The sequence below is a fragment of the Paroedura picta genome, chromosome 2 (genome assembly GCF_049243985.1).
Source record: "Paroedura picta isolate Pp20150507F chromosome 2, Ppicta_v3.0, whole genome shotgun sequence".
In the NCBI taxonomy this organism is placed as follows: Eukaryota; Metazoa; Chordata; class Lepidosauria; order Squamata; family Gekkonidae; genus Paroedura; species Paroedura picta.
Genome location: NC_135370.1, coordinates 157,735,621 through 157,741,086, shown reverse-complemented (window position 1 = coordinate 157,741,086; position 5,466 = coordinate 157,735,621).

Below are 5,466 nucleotides of genomic sequence, written 5' to 3'. Positions count from 1 at the left end.
GCAAGGGCGGGAACGGAGCCTCGGCGGAAAGCGCTGGGCAGGCCGAGGAGCCAGCCGGGGAGAGGCGGGAATTCCGCTCGTTTTTTCCAGACGCCCCCCCCCCCGCCGCCGCCTGTTGCTCTTTCCCACACGCCAAATAACGCGGCCTGAATCCACTTCGGTGGACTTTTGCCATTTCGCGGAGCACAGCTGCAGAGGGCGTTAAAGTGTGTGGGGAAGTGTCCCTCTCGACCGCAGTTCAGATGATGTAGACGCTTCACAGAATATTGTGTGCACACAAAACAAAATAGCAGCCTGTAAAAGCATATTTTAAAAGCACACTGCCATGAGCAAAACAAGATCTCTACAGACTAGGCTGTACTTAGAAGTGCCAGAGCAAGCATGAGGAGTAATGCATATAACCTCATTTTATTCTTATTCATGTGCACTTTGTATAGGGTTACCATCCTCAAGAATTACCATCCTCAATAATTGTTAACAGCTACAAAGGAAATAAGGTAAAGGTATCCCCTGTGGAAGCACCGAGTCATGTCTGACCCTTGGGGTGACGCCCTCCAGCGTTTTCATGGCAGACTCAATACGGGGTAGTTTGCCAGTGCCTTCCCCAGTCATTACCGTTTACCCCCCAGCAAGCTGGGTACTCATTTTACCGACCTCGGAAGGATGGAAGGCTGAGTAAACCTTGAGCTGGCTACTGGGATCGAACTCCCATCCTCATGGTCAGAGCTTCAGACAGCACGTCGGCTGCCTTACCACCTTGCGCCACACAAAAGAAATACCATCCTTTTAATAGTCAGGACTCGGAGTATATTCTCTGTAAATGATATTTTGTGTGAAGTCTACTTTCACAATGTGTATTGTTTCTTTCCTCTGCCCCCTGCCCACCCCATCCAAACAGGCATCCATTAGTCCTTGGAAGCTGTTCACGTCAAGACTAAACTACATGTTACATGTCTTTCAACACTTTTTAAGTTAATAGGGCATATTAAACTAGGGGCACGTGTCACCTTATACTGTTCCCTACCCCCCATCCTGCTCCCCATGCAGTTTCTGTTGGTGAAGGCAATATTGGTGCAAAATATGGTGCACCCCAAATTCTTGTGAGACTTCAAGAGTAATTGTTGCCTTTCTAATCATATCATCATATCTGTCTATAATGAGTGCACAGACATCAAGGACACCTCGTTGGATTTTAGTCCCTATTTTGTTTTAATATTTTCAATGATATTTACAATAGTTATATCCTGCTTTTCTGTCCAATGAGGGTCACTGTGGCAGCTACCCATTAAAATAAACACAATAAAAACAAATTAAAACCAGAGCTTTTAAAAATCATATATGTAATATAGAGAGGTCCCACCCCAGCGATACCCACAGAAAGAATTAAATTACAGTTGTCCAGTTAACAGCCACACAGTTATAAAGTTATAATGTTCTACTGTTAGAAGTGTCCATAATCATGATGCTTTCTCTGTATTGTACTACAAATTGTCATTGTAAACTGTCCTGAGCCACAAGAGAGGGTGGTACATAAATGCAATTAATAAAATAAATCAAAAATAATTACAGACTGGATGCCAATCTGTGGATATTTATAGATATTTATAGACCAATGTTGGTCTGAAGCAGCAGAACAAATTAAGAATCCAACAAATTTTTAAATTTCTGCTGGGTCAAATTTGTTGGTCTTACAGGTGCCACTTGATTAAATTTGTTCTGTGGATATTTAAATGTGCAAAATAGGACCACACTGGCAGAATGGAGGCTTTGGTTCTCCAATCATGGGGGAAGTATCAGGCATGCCAAAAAATCCTACAACTAAAACGGGGAGAAGTTACAAAAACAGTTGACTGCACAACTGAAGAGAACTGTTCTCTGAATGCAGGAAGGAGGCGAGGAGGAGGAGGGCAGGAGGGACAATAGCACATTGCCACATCACAAACAGGGGAGATGATGAGTAAGACAACAACAAGGCTGTCAACGGCTACTGTTCCCTCCTTGCCTCCCCTCATGCACACCAAATTTCAGGCAGCCAGGGAAGAGGAATCTCAGCTGGGAGGAAGGGGAGAGGAGCAGAAATTGTGCCTCATTCCTCCCTTGGATGACAATGATGATGAGGCAGCTGCCCCAGAAACCACCCCAGCTGCCACCTCCCCACTGTAAAGCTCAGGCAAGTGGAGAAAGACAAAGGGGTACCGAGTGCTGCTGCCCCATCATCATTCTTCCACCAAGGAAATAAAGAATCCCCCCATTATTTCCCCACCAGTTCCTCCACTACAAAAAATATATATAAACATCTCCTTTTAAAATCCGGATCATATTAGCAAACTTGAATGAACTCAGCTTCAAAGTCATGCTGCTGATATTGATAAAGCTGGCAAGAAAACATTGTTGTTCACTGCAGCATTTAAAATGACCAGTACGTTATCAGCAACTGTGCAACATTTTCCCCTCATTCTTTAACCTTTTTAAAGACTGCAATTGTTTGCAACTACAGTAATATATATCTATCAGGAAAAGGATCATTGTGGTTTTTGTCTCCTGTTTTTGAAAGATTGTTCTAGCAGATACCACGCTTTTTGAACCTTTGCAAAGTTTCCGTACAATTATCAATATAAAAAAATATTCATTTTCCCTCCTGGATATATTTGATCCAGCTTGCAGTATGATTTGTTTTCTTAATTTCAGAGTCTGCTGCTGGGGGGGGAGGGGGTCAGTAGGATTTCTACATATTTTTATCAGCTGCTGCATCACAAATATTTCCGCTGCAGGTCACAGACATTTAAAAACATGCCCAATGGCCCATTTATAGCATCTGTAAGCCTAATTTAAAGGAAAGATTAGAATATTCCTGGGAGCTATAAACATCAGGCAAATACATTTGGAAAGCGACCTACTTTAATTAGAAAGGCTTAATATAAATGATCATATAATGAAACAGAACTGATCAGCTGCTATTTGCTGTAACCCCCATATGTATTTCTGAAATGCCCTTTAGCCAAAGAAGCAGCTGCTCCATTGCTGACATTCACTCCACGAAGCGTTCCAACTTTCAAACAGTTGCAAGTCTACATAGTCGGCTCTGAGTTAAATAGCTCATGCGTCTTCCTATCTCCTACTGGAAAGACCGTTTATAGCCTTTGGATTATTTCTGAAGTTCTGTTCCAACACTTTTCCATAGTCAATTTCCAGTTATTTTGCTCCAATGGCTATGTTAATTTCCCATTGCCTTCTCGCTGTTTCTCTTTCTCTTCTTTCTCTTTTAAAGAACACACTTGTAAACATTTTGCAAAGCGCATTACAATCCGTATTAGATCTACACATCATCCCTGTAATTTCTGGCCTTACTCTTCACATTTTAAAAAAGAGTTGAGGTTGAAGTCTAGGCTATATACAAGGAAAACTGCTGGTCCTTGTAGCTTCAGTAGATACACTGGGTTTTTTTTTCTTACTCACAGAAACCAGGATTCAACCTAACACCAAAGGTGCCAACTTATGTCTACCTGCCCACTGGCACTGTGTACAGGGATACTGATGAGAAAAGGCATTAAAATGAAGGCTTGAAGCCTCTATTCCCCCTTCCCTTTTTTTTTGTCTTGTAATATCCAGCCCGAAGAAGAGTTCTGAAGAACTCAAAGGTTTGCACACTGTTTTGTGTCATTTTGGTTGGCCCTAATAAAAGATATTATGTAGATTGGGGTCTGGTTTTGGCTTTGGCTTTTGGACCAGTACAGCTATAAACACCCGTTGTCTATTTTAGATGTTATACAAACATGCATGCAATATTACCTCTAAGACACTTTTAAAAACGGAAAAGTTGCTTCAAGAGAATCAGGGACCAGAGAAGCAGCAGATAAATGTGCTTAACCCTGTTAACTATCTCCAGATTTTTACTTCAGGTTGAATTAACTTACCTCGGACAGGAAGGAGAAAGTAGAGGGTTTCCCTGGTGGAAACAAGTACAGGGATGTGAAATGTGATATCCTGAAACTGGGAGTTTGATCTCTGTCCCAACCAGCTATAAGATTCCAAACAACTTATACAACCCGTTTCCTCATGTTGACTTCCAAGCCATCCCACTTTTTGATGCCAACTATGGATTAGGCAGACTGCATTCCAGCAAGGAACCTAGGGCAAGAGCAGGGTGAGAAAGCCATCAGGTCATTGTCAAAGAAGTAAAAAAACTATAAAGTCACATAGATGCTGGGAGATGTATTTCACTCTATTTCTCAACAGCAAACACATGGCTGCTACTCTGAGACTTTCCGAAGTTCTGATTTGCCGCTGCATTCTCACCGCATTAGATTTTAAACACAGACTCTGAATTTGTGCCTGGCATTCTGTATCTGTGGTTTTCTTCAATTGTGGCATTTGTTTTGCATTTTCTTCTCGAGAGTGGGCGGTCCTGGCTCCCATCATGCCTCTCCTATTGTTTTTTGTCTAAGCATGTGCAATAATGCACTCATGTTGCACCGCAATCAGTTTTTAAAAAATCACACACCATCCCTTGATTTCTATGGCATTCAAACCATGTAAACGGGGGAGGGGGGGTCTTTTGTTGATGGGTGCTCAATCACCATGCATGCATGAAAACAAGACACACAACTGTTTTTCTGCATAGAAGTTACAAAGCGGACCATTGCGCCTTAAATCACACAGTGCATTTAGATGCTATAGAGGGAGATGGGAGAGGCGGGGGGGGCATATGGAGTCCTTGTTTGTTACTTTTACCTTTCTGCAGTAGCCACAGAAAGAAGGCGCTATTGTTACTGAAAATCCACGTTGTAATGCAATCACGATCAATTTTTTAAAAAATGGAGAGGAGAGGGGAGAGTGGGAGGAGAGGCAGATTACTGAGCCACAAGGGGAGGGCAGTATATAAATTTAATGAAATAAATAAATAAATAAATAAATAAGATTTCTTATTTCCACCAGTTATGAGTGAAGACAGGAACTTGAATACCGGTTAGTTTAAAAGGAAATCAATAATGCTTACAAAAATGTGATTTGTATCTGAAATATCAACTTTTAATTTCCTGTGAACTGTAATTTTAATAATATGAATGCTGGAATCGTAAACATATTTACTAGGAAGCAGGCCCTGTTAAAGAGTTGGTTCTTATATGCCACTTTTCTCTACCCAAAGGAGTCTCAAAGCAGCTTACATTCCTTTCCTCTCCCCACAACAGACACCCTTGCATCTGCTGTTTGCCTTAACCAGGGGTAGTCAAACTGTGGCCCTCCAGACATCCATGGACTACAATTCCATGGCAGGGGCTCATGGGAATTGTAGTTCATGGACATCTGTCAGGCCACAGTTTGACTACCCCTGGCCTTAACCTAGCAGATGAAGGCATTGTTAATTAGTAGGGGAGGAAAGACCTTTGAAAATTTATTTCTTAGTAAAGATGGTGGATGGTCCATTTTGTATAGTTGCCAACTCCAAGTTGGAAAATTCTTGAAGAT